Genomic DNA, 12906 nt, shown 5'->3' on the forward strand with positions numbered 1-12906 from the left:
GAATCAAATATCAAAAGCTATGTAATTTAACAAATATATACTGAAGAAACTTCATGTAAACTATGATATAAATAAATATGAAATTTATAGTTTTTAACAAGGGAAATATTAATGACATACTAATCCTAACTGTCACACATTACAGGTTAAGGTTTGATGCGCTCCATACTTATTTTCTAAAAGATGTTAAGAAAACCAGGGGTTATGTTTAGGAGCATTGAATTCGGAATGGGGGTATTTCACTGCATTATTTGAATATTTGAGTATAGAAAGGTAATATTTGTGCAATTCAAAATATATCTGGTTTAGTCCAGTCAAACTAAGATTTAACCTCAAACCAATTGCAATCGAAAATGTTTTAGTTCTAATCTATAGCATTATGCCCTTTATACACACAGAAAAAAGTCCTATAAAATCTAACTTGAGGAAAACTCAAAATCAGCATTTTTTATTTCCTATGGAAATTAACATTGGAAGGGGAAATAACTGTTGCAAAAATGAGTCTTTTTGGGTCAGTTTTTGGGTTGATTTTCTTGAAATTTATGTAAAGTATGACACATTGATAGAGTTATAAGTTTGTACTTACTAAATTATATAGAATCTTCTGCTCATGAAATGTACAAAACCGAAGTGTTATGGATAGTTTGAATTTTTTCATGCATTTTTCATTAAAGAAATTGTGACCATTTTGAAAAATAATATGAAAATTTGGTATTGTTTATATCTGTATATAATATTTTTTCAGCAACTTACTGATCTAAAATAACTTTAAACCACAAAAAGAAGAATACATGCTTAATTATTTTTATCAAATTTGAGATTCTTTACCTTGACATGTTGAAAATGTCAATAAATGGTCAACTAATGAATTACGAAATCTAGATTATTGCTTGATAAAAGATATGAAAATATCCTTAGAGTTGTTTGTTATACTCTACAGACCGCCCAAAAAAAAGAATCAATACATTCTGATGAACAGAAGCAGTAAAGTTATATTCTAATATGACGTGCTTCTTTAGCTTTGTAAACAACACTGTGATAAAATTCTCGATAAAATATACTTAGCGCAGACTCAGAGATATACATAACAATGGCTGTTACAATATACTTCCCACGTAAATCTACATGTATTGGAACCTATTTGCAGACCCTTTGTCGATTTTATTGTTTTAAAAAGTGCAATTAAAAAAGACAAAATAACTTTTATTTTTATTCGTATGCATAATAAAAAAAAGAAGTAATGCACAAGAGCTCGGAGAAATCAACAAAATAAAAATTAAATAAAATTCCGCGAAAGTCTATTAATCTTTTTGGCGCATTTAAGTCATTGCACAATATAACGTCATACAAATGAAACCGCTAAAGTTGAACGTTTTCTGTTACGTGAACCATCGGAATTCGTTTGATATTGTATTAAAACTGATTTGTTGAGGTAGGGTTTGTTTTATTTTCTATTCTATTGCATTATTCGCATATTTATTCATTTCAGCAAGTCAACATGGCGGCTCCTTAGATACAAAATGTCAACTTTGGATTTGACGGAAGCTTACGAGACAAACATGTAAATTATAAATGGCAAATGTTGGGTTTGAGAATTTAAAGAATTAAAAAGGATTTTTGTCTAGCAGATATTCTCAAAATAACCTACGGAAGCTACATATTCATAAAGATATTTGAGCTTTATCTAACAGGGCGTAAAAGAGAACAGCCACACACACAGCATACCCACCCTCGCTTCAGTTTTTTAATGACCGTATTTGTCCTATTAGAATCGAAATAATTCATGGAAGCCATAGATTGTTGGAAATTTACACATGGCCTGGTCCGTGATATTCGTTAACTTTATCCCTCGCTAACGCTCAGGATAAAATTCGAATATCACGGACCAGGCCATGTGTAAATTTCCAACAATCTATGGCTTCCATGAATTATTTCTTAAATTTTGTATCGATATTTCTGCCTTTTTTTGCAAGAGTTATCTCCCTTTTCAAATATTTTTGAAATCCCCATTGGAATTATTGCCTCATAGGAATTTTAAATGGTTATTTTTTTGGTCTTCCTTACTTTCGGGTTAGGGTCAAATTTATGCTAGATTGACTGGACTACTTTCTATGAATATATAGAAAGCTGTGAAAATTGAAAAAAAGTTTGATTATATATAGGATTTGGTGGTTTGATACCTTGAGAAATTGACACATATTTCGTTGTAAGTTTGACATGTATACCTTACTGTGATAAGTTCAAATATCTCCAAAAAACATTAGATATAAAACATAAATAGTATTGTCAATCCTGTCACAGACACATTTTTGTAAAAGTCGAAAGAAAATGATAAAGTTGATTTGTTCACATAAAGAGAATGATAAATGTCATACTTAATAATCAAATGCTGGAAAAGAATTGTGCATGCGTAAGAGTTTTATAACAGAAAGAAATCTAACCATACACATTCATAATCAGCATTTCCAAATGCAGTGGCGGATTCATGAAGTTTAGTCGGTTTTCGCTTCCTTTTCATCAGAAATTATACCATGTTTCCCATAAAATCGTGAAAAAAACAGCAAAAAACATATCACTTAACTTGCCGATATGTTTACCGTATTGTCCATTTACGCCCCTATATATCTATTATCTCATTGTTATAGAAAGCTCTTTACACACCTGAAAATTGTCTTAAGTTCAATAACTTCCTAGTATGACTCTAGTGTGATTCGACAGATAATTTCGGGTATAACGACTTACTAGTAGATCCGGATTCTGCTGCTCATAATTTCTCTATCTCCTTTGGACAGTCTCTCAATGTACTTAAGCCTTTTTTCAAAAGATGCAAAAACATGGTTGAAAATTTCAAACGGTACCGAAACAAGGCTGAAATTTTTAAAAGATGCCTAAACATGGTTGAAATCGACATTTAAGGACCATAACTCCAAAGCGTAAAAAGTCGACTGATTCTTTCAATGATGTTGACTTATTTGTGGATTTGTAAGCATTTGTTACATTTGTCTCGGATAAAATTTTTAAATTGGATGTAGTCAAAAATCGGAAAAAAATGGTACAAATCGTAAAAACAGGTCAGTAATTCTTATACCGATTTGATTACTGACTTCCAATTTTTACCCATTTTTACCAAATGACAACTTTTGTTTTATTCGAATATTTAATTTTGCGTGTAACGCATCTTCTAATTGACTGACGTTGTTTTGTCTATCAGCTCATATACATTATTTTGTCATGTGATTGTGACGTCATCAACGTTTTTTCATGGTTAACTCCGATTTAAAATGGAATTTAGAATTAAATGATAAGAAATGACAGATATATTTTTTCTGTCTGTTCCAAAAAACATAAAAAAAATATGGTGCATACTGAATAACCCGCTTAGCATTTTGATGATATTCCTCAAAAACAGAAAAAAAATTACAGTCATTCCTTAACTAATTTTTCTTGACGCTAAATTTCTAAACAAGGTTAGTCTAGAAAGTACCCCCCCCCCCCCCCCCCCAAAAAAAAAAATAACAAAAAATCTAAAATATTTGCTAAGAATGAAAATTCCGAGGCAATAATTCCAATGGGGATTTCAAAAATATTTGAAAAATTCCACTCGATCTTAACCTGCTGATCATTTAACTTCTTTAGGCTAAAAAGGAATATCAGAAACTTGCGTTTGGTTTTCACATGCAAATTTGTCTTCTTGTTTGCTCATCGTGTACTGATAAAATATATCCAAAATTATTAGATTTGTTTTTGACACAATCATTTTGTACTTATATTGGAAATGTGTAGATTGAATTTTAAAATTCCCGCCTTTTATCACTTCTTTAAACTGTCACGTGGTAATAACCTTCCTGGTAAACCAGACGGAAATAAATATTTTGAACTCAAAGGTAATTATTTGGACTTATTTGATATTTCCAAGACCAGTTTTCATTTTCTAGTGGCGTTTTCAATTCTTCCCAATAAAAATGTGCCCTTAATACGTGAAATTTGTAAAATTTTGTTAATCAACTTTCGTTCTTGGCTTTGGCGTGATATATATGTTATATCCCATTCAAGGTCAATATATTATCCTCGTTTACAATATCGCTATTGCCAAAACGAGTTTTTATATTATTAAACAGAACTAAACATATATATACGTTCACGGAACCATTTTCTTTAGCAGGTTTATGAAACGTAATTATATTTGGTTTATGTATCGCTGCTATCTAGACCAAGCTAATTAAAGGTCATATTTATTACCATACACAAAAGAAAATAACAACAACAGACAAAAAAGAAGTCCAATCACGTGTATATAATCATATTACATATCCTTTCTAATAAAACAAATCATTTGTATGTCCCTGATACAAGATGTACGCTGTCCGTCCGTCTGTTTCATCATCCAGATACTTGATTTGATCTCCTACAGTTTTTGAGCTTCACCTTTAATATTTTTGTAATATTTTCTACACAAAGCAGAGGTGTGCATGTCCAGAGAATTTAGATTTTTTCTCCAATATTCTAAAATGCTTGGTATTTACACTTGGTTTTATTTTTTATATAGTAGCTGCATATATAAAGATAGCATGTTTTGTCCTGCTATGTCCTTCTACAGTATTTGAGCTACAACTTAGATTTAAGGTTTTGGCTTGTTTGTACACATAATGGAAGTATCCATATTCACCGGATTTGGATTTGTTCAAATATTCTTAATGGCGTTATTTGGAAATTAGTCACTTTTTGGTATTAGCTGCCTAAAGAGATCATGTTTCGTACGGCAATTTCCTCATACAGCTTTAATATTTTTTTAAGTTGTTGGTACAAATAATTGAAATGTGCATGTCCATAGGATTTAGATTTTCTCAAATTTTCTCAGAGTGCCACGTATTTTCACTGAGTCATTTTTCATACTCAGAATAAACATACATGGTGTTGAATTTATAATTTCATATACTCAGATAATGGCATCATATTTGCCTTACAGAGAGCGTAGCAATTTCATATTGTAATTTAACATTCTTAATTACATAGTGTGTTAGTGACCTAATACGGTATATATAAGATCGGTAAATTCCATATGGGGTGAGAACGATGCTCGAATCCCCATATGGAATTCATTGACCCCATATACACCGTATTTCGTCACTAGCACACTATGTAACAAATTTATCTTACCGACTATCTTAACGTGTAAAATTTAGACTAGTTACCTATCAAAAAAAGTCTTCAATACTGTTAGCATTAAGAAACTACTTCCATTGATCCTACAGAAACATATGCCAACAATAACAACTTGTGAGGTTTAACAGGTTTTAGGAATTTATTTCAATCTTAATTATCAATTTCTTCGTCTTTTGAAATCTTTTAGATTTTTTCTCAGTACCATTTTGTTTTTATAAAGGGACGTAACACAACTACTAACCGTGTATTGAATAAGCCCCGCCTCCCTTCTAACTTATATGGAATATAAAGGAACGTAACACCACTACTAACCGTGTATGAAATAAACCACGCCTCCCTACTAACATAATATGAAATATACACGGTCTCCATGCGGACGCCTTTAACCCATTATATTCCTAGAAATGTACAGAAGTTAGGATGATACTGTTCGTGAAATATAAATGATGTGGAACTATACTCATGCATATAGCAGATCAGAAAATGGGGGCATCGTCCGTATCTTGTCCTGATGAATTATGCTACGACGTGCAATTACGTTTGATGGTTTATCATTATATTTATTTGTAATTGATAAACAATATATACTGTTTAATAGGTACATTTATTCGTGGGTATCAATTTTCGCGTTTTGTCAAAATGACATAAGTCATTCGGGTATTGAATTCGTGGATTTACTATAAGAGCATCTGAGTTTTAAATGAAATTTCACATTTAAAGGGGAATTTGAATTCGTGATTTAAAACTAATTCAAGCAATTATTCTGTTTGTTAACTTTTTAATGATGTACTGTTATTTTTAGTTTGTGTTTGATGGCGACAGTTTCTAAAAGCTGTGGTGTTTGTGAACTCCGTCACATCACCAAACCATCAATAGTCTGGTGTACTGAATGTTACGAGGGATTATGCAAAGAATGCAAGGACCATCATAGCTTGTCTAAGTCGTCAAGAAGCCATAGCGTGATATCCTGCAATGATTACCAGAAATTACCAGCTGATGTACTTAAATTTACTCAGTACTGTACCAAACATGACAAAAAATATCAAATATATTGTCAGAAACATGAATGTCCCTGCTGCAACAAATGTATCGTGGAAAGCCACAACGAATGCCGAGATCTCGCCGAATTAGACGACGTCATTCACAATGTCAAAACTTCCAATGTCATGTGCGAAATAGAGGAAACGTTAGTTGAAGTAGCGGAAAATCTACAGAAAATTCGTAAAAATCAACAAGACAATCTGACAAAATTCAAAGAAAGTAGAAAGTGTATAGAAACAGAAATACAAAAGACAAGAATAAAGATCAACAACCGTCTCGACAAGCTACAAGAGGCCTTAATGAAACAGCTCTATGCGGAAGAAGAAAAAGAAAATACCAAAACTTGTCAGTTATTGTAATCATTAGAAAAGAAGGAAATAGAAATAGCAGAATACCAGAGAACCCATGCAACAAACCTTCAAGTCTTTCTTTCAATGAAGCAAATAGAAGGGGACGTCTATCGCAAAAATGAATTCCTGCAGTCGCTTGAAGAAGGCGGAAATTTTAAGCAAACATTTCTTTCATATAAGATCAACAAATCTATCAAGAATATAATTTCCGATATCATAAGTTTTGGAGATGTGCGCATTGAAGCTAAAACTTCCGATATTGTTCTGAATAGAAAAAAAGCTAAGCAAGCCCAAATTATGGTACCAACCGTTCAATCAAAATCCCTTGAAAATATTAATCTAACGCAACAAAAAACCATCAACACTGAAGGAATCATAATCTACGGATGTTGCATGCTGTCGGATGGTAAATTTGCATTTACTCACTATATGGCTTGTAAGGTCATTGTATTCAACATTACCGGATTTAAAGCTTTTGAAGTACAGTTACAGGGTAACGTGTTTGATATAGTGTATATCAATCAGGATAATACATTGGCTGTAACATCTGGTGATTCCAGGAATCCGTGCATTACCATTATAGACGTGAAAAAGAAACAAATCAAGAAAACAATTTCACTAGATTCCTTCAGCTATGGTATTGTATTGAAAGACAATCATTTGATTTATTCCGGTTATGAGAAAGGAATACGAATGATCAGTCTACACGACGAGTCCATAAGTAACATAGTCCGAGACACAGTGCCACGTCACTGTTACATTGCAACATTTAGGAACAATATATATCATACAAACAACATGCCACATGCTGTCACTTGTTATAACCTGCAAGGTGAAATACAATGGACATTCCAAAATCACAATGTTTTGTTGTCTCCTTCAGGTATAGATGTAGATAATGATGGCAATGTGTACGTGGCGGGATACGGATCGAACAACGTAGTAGTTATCTCTCCTGATGGACAATGGCATAGAGAAGTGTTGACAGCAAGTGATGGTCTAAGTGATCTTGTCTCACTGCATTATAATGGACCAAACAATCAATTGCTTGTAGCGAACTACAGACGCACATCTCATTTGTTTAATGTTATTTGAAGTGTACAGTTAAGCCTTCTCTCTCTATGTCATCTGTCTTCATAATAACACGGTTAGGGAAACATATTTTGTAACGTTCTGACAGAAATATAATATGTAGTGTGTGTTAAAACAGAATTATTGATCAGTTATTGCTCAAATATATATAGTTATTAAGCTTTTAATATTTAGTTTATGTATTGGCATACTTATAACTAAATGATTTGGAATCACTGGTATTCGTTTAGATTAACAAAATTAATTTTCACATACTTACCCCTAATCACGATTTAAATTATCAAGAGTAAGAAACAGAAGTTGCTATTAAATACATTCAATGGAAATAAAACAATGCGATGTGGTATGATTGCAAATGAGACAACTCAGCAGACAATGTCAGATAGTTATCAAAGGCAAAGGATTATATAAATTTGATACGCCAAACGCACATTTCGTCTACATAAGACTCTTCAGTTACGCTCAGATCAAAATAGTTATTAAGCCAAACACTTACAAAATTGAAAAGCATTAAATACCCAAAATTCCAAAAAGTTGTTCCAAATACGGCTCAGATAATCTATTCCTGGGATAAGAAAATCCTTAGTTTTTCAAAACATTCGAAGTTTTGTAACAAGAAATGTATAAAAAAAATACTATAAATTGATATATTCATGTCAACACCGAAGTGCTGACTACTAGGCTGGTGATACCCTCGGGGACGAAACTTCAACCAGCAGTGGAATCAACCCAGTGGTGTAAATAGTTATCGGTACCAGGATTATCATTTAATACGCGTGATTTAACCAATGAATTACCGCCAGCTCAAATGCTCCAGATAAAAAATATTATACATGACAAAATACAACCACTGAAAACTTCCTTACAAAAGACAGACACATGCATTTGTCGCGAGATTCAACACATGCAACTGCAATAGGCACATGGAATTATAAAATCAGTTAATATAGATAGTAACAAAATCTATGATAAAGATTTATAAGACAACACGTAAATGTAAGTAAATAGTCAAATAAAACACTACAACTTATCAAAAATACTGAAAGTTACTGTAACCATGTGTAATAGCATTACGTGCTTATATATACACCATGCAACTTTAAATGAATGCGTCTTTAGTCCTTTCTTGAATAGCTCAAGTGATTGTTCATTTCGAAAATTTGCTTAAAGGCCAGACGGCCGCATCGAACCTCTATTCACCATACATTTTGGACCTTGAATTTTATGACATCTCGATTAGGCACATTTTTAAATCGCAACGGTTGTGCTTGTTGGTTTAAACGTAGATACAAAATAGCAAGCCAATGCGAGGCCTATTACAATTACACTGTTTTCTTGAATCCAGAATCCACCTCTGTGACGAATGATATCGCATCTCCTGCTTTCTCCAACTACGTCAAGAGTATTAGTGACAAAGTATAAGACTAAATGCCCAGTTACTGCTACACTACAACATGTAGGAACACAATACATCACAGAAAGATTAGGACTATTGCATGTTATGACCACAAGGTAAACTGAAATGGTCTTCCAAAATGAAAGCGTTCTGACGTTTTCTTGGGATATAGGCGAAGATGAGGATAGTAATATGAATCTAGCTGCCCTCAAATCGGACAATGGTGCTCCCTTAACGTAAGATGACAGCGAGTGTCCGTATTCATAATCACACCTCACATCTTTAATGAACAATCATCATCTGCTTATACATGTAAAAACTTTCAAAAATATTTGTTTAATTTACAGTTTAAATTATTGTCTATGTATGTCTGTGAAACGTTTTATAACTCGATTTCAGACACCTATATTGTCATTCGTTTAATTTGTAGTGTGCATTCAATTATGTCAAAGTGCAACTGTCGATACCTGTATCTTGACATTGCACAATGTCATGCTTTTCGCTGACTGTTTATGCCGTCTCTACAATAAACCCATTTGATGTTGGATATATGTACTGATTGATAACTATTTTTAGAGGCATGTTTTTTTATTTATTGTTATTGGCTTTGACCTAGCGTTCAGTTACTTCGACAACTCTCAAATCTGTACTAAGTGTCTTTCTGTTGTTTGGATATGCAAATACCTGTCTATGTCTAATCTGTGTTTTTGTAACATGTATTTTTATTTGTATCCATCTGATATGTATTATTATCATTATTTTTACAAGGCATTCTTAAAAAGCATTCTTAAAACGCATTATATAAAACTACCATTACTCTAAACGATTTACATGTTAAATATATACACAAATTCGTACATACACACAAATCGCAACGATCGTGATGTTTTGTTAAAATGTATGAGTTCACTAAGATACGAAGCACCAAGCCCATGCAAGGCTTATTACAATAACATTATTTCCTTGATCCCAGGATCCACCTTTGTGACGAATGACATCGTATCTCCTGCTTTCTCCAATTACGTCAAGAGTGTTAGTGACAAAATATAAGACTAAATGCCCAGTTACTGCTACACTGCAACATGTAGGAACACAATATATCACAGAAAGATGAGGACTATTGCATGTTACGATCTATCCCTTAACGGAAAATTATAGAGAGTGTCGATTTTTATAATCATATCTCACTACTTTAGGGACCAAACTATCAGCTACTAGTACATGTACTAACTTTCAAAAATATGGCTCGTTTGTTTAATTCAATTTAAAAAGCTTAACAGTTTTAATTAATTTCTATGTATGTCTGTGAACAGTTTTTATAACTGGATTCAGACACCTATATTGTCATTCATTTAATTTGTAGTGTGCATTCAATTATATCAAAGTGCAGCAGTCTACAATCTATCGACACCTGTGTCTTGGCATTGCACAACGTCATGTTTCTCTCTGACTGTTCATGACGTCTTTACAATAAATCCATTGGATGTTAGATATGTACTGATTGATAAGTTTTTCTTATACTCTGTGATTTTGTTACATGTATTTCTATTTGTATCCATCTGACATGTCTGGTGAGTATATGTCCCTAGCTTAAGTCATGTCATGAGCCTGTAATTCAGGAGTCGTCGTTTGTTGCTGTGTATCATATTTTTTTCGTTTATTATCATATCGTTACATTTTTTTATCAATGTTGTATTGATATTGTGTCATAGAACAAACTTATTCGCTCAGTGTATATTTACCTGTTTCTCTTTATATGTCTTTTTTGTCGAGTTAAGCCATTTCAATTAATATTTTATTGTTTGTCTATTTACAGCCCTTGGATGGTGTAAACTTCCCAAAACAACGTGTATGGTGTAATTGTGTATGGCATACGGTGCAATGGTGTAAGGTGTATGGTGCTATTGTGTATGGTGTAAGGGGAATGGTGTAATGGTGTATGAGGAATGGTGTGACTGTGTAACGTGCGATCGGGAATGGTGTGAATGATAGTGTACGACCTTTCATTGGTTGCAAACGAAGTTTTTTTTATTCCATTATTTCGGATTGTAAGCATAAACATAATATAACATCTTAATATTTAAAATTTAATTGCATTATGGGTAATTTCGGATCGTGTAGATAGAATGGGGAATGGTGTATGGTGTAAAGTGTAAGGTGTGTGGTGCAAAGGTGTAACGTGTATGGTGTAATGGTACAAGGTGTATGGTGTAATGGTGTATGGTGTATGGTGTATGGTGTTAGTGGGACGTTTACACCATCCAAGGACTGTATGTTGTAATACGAATGTATTACACTACCGTTTCAGGTTAGTATGAGGATTGACGCCTGTTAAAACGTTTAAAACCGATGCATTTGGTTGCAGTGGTCCTAAGTCAGGTGCCTGTTGTTAAGTGGTTGTCGTTTGTTGGTGTGGTTCATAAGTATTTCTCTGTCTCGTTTTTTTTTTTAAATTAAACCGTCGGTTTTCCTGTTTGAATTGTTTTACACTAGTCAGTTTGTGCCCAAAATAGCTTGTTGTTTGGTATGAGCAAAGGCTCCGTGTTGAAGTCCGTTTTAACCTATGATTGGATAGAAAAATATGTCTTTGGCACTCATGTATCATATAAAATCTTCTTTTTTATATTAAGTTAGTTATGGGTTTTATTATTGGTTCTTTTCATTCTATGGAAATTGTGTGGTTTTGTCCCAACAGTCATGCTTATGAAATTGAGAATGGAAATGGGGAATTTGTCAAAGAGACAACAACCCGAACACAGAGCAGACAGCAGCCGAAGGCCACCAATGTGTTTTTAATGCAGCAAGAAACTCCCACATCCGAAGGCGACCTTCAGCTTGCATCTAAACAATTACGAAAAGTAGTTCAGTGATAATAGACGTCATATATATCCGAATTATACACAAGAAACTAAAATAAAAAATCCTACAAGACAAACAAAGGCTTAGAGCTCCTGACTTGCGACAGATGCAAACATGCGGCGGGGTTCAAAAGGATTTTTAGATCTCAAGGAAGTACACCACTAATTCATGGTCCCATTACTTTCTATGTTAAATTCCTCCATTTCAACCAGGCACACCTCTTTCATTTTAAGTTCAAATAAAGTGGCAATCATTGCATGTCAAAGCAACACTTTATGGTGTCTTCTACTGAAAAAATCAACATACCTTACATGGCATATAAGAAAGAACTGGTTCCCAGAACTTCGGATGTACCAAAACAGGTACTTCAGATCTGACAAACAGACAAAATGTACCCTCTTTTTAAAATTTGCTGCAGTTTTTCAAATATTTAAAATTAAAAGTCCAAAAGAGTTCTACAATGATCACCAGTCCTTCAGCTTTCATTTGATGGCAAAACTACCTAAATATCCTACATATTTTGAAAGTTACACTCATGCGTAGGAACTATTTTGCGTTAAATATGTACTACTTTCTGGTATGTGCTTGTTGGCCGGGCCTGAATTAGTGGTGTTTATATAACACCTATAACAGAACCAAACTTGCTATATTGACTTGAGCATTACTTTATTTCATTCTATGACCTATTTCAAGCAATAAAAAACATATAAAGCTTTAGTCCAAATAGTATTTTACTAATTTAAAGCTCAAATTGGACTGGTAGTAATATTTGGGTTATTCAAAGAAAACTGCATATGGATATTAGATTTTGGTCAATATACTTTTTTATTCTCAATATCATTGTTTTATCTATTAATATCTTTTAGGAAGGCTATGTGCTTACCAATAGTCATATTCTTATCAGAGGTTCTTCATTAAATAAAAATATATTAGTCCAAAGTTCAGACATAATTGAGAATATTGTCCCCCCTTTTTTCTTCAAATTGGAAAAAGGCATTTTTTTTT

At 33.0% G+C, this 12906-nt stretch overlaps 1 long non-coding RNA gene across 1 annotated transcript; it reads left to right on the forward strand.

Moving 5' to 3' along the window:
- The first annotated feature begins 3830 nt into the window (after positions 1–3830).
- LOC143083481 (uncharacterized) lies at positions 3831–7807 on the forward strand. The gene is made up of 2 exons (XR_012980729.1): positions 3831–3884; positions 5966–7807. It is a non-coding gene; the product is annotated as an uncharacterized LOC143083481 (long non-coding RNA).
- The last annotated feature ends 5099 nt before the right edge of the window (positions 7808–12906 follow it).

Source organism: Mytilus galloprovincialis, chromosome 7 (assembly GCF_965363235.1).
Source record: "Mytilus galloprovincialis chromosome 7, xbMytGall1.hap1.1, whole genome shotgun sequence".
In the NCBI taxonomy this organism is placed as follows: domain Eukaryota; kingdom Metazoa; phylum Mollusca; class Bivalvia; order Mytilida; family Mytilidae; genus Mytilus; species Mytilus galloprovincialis.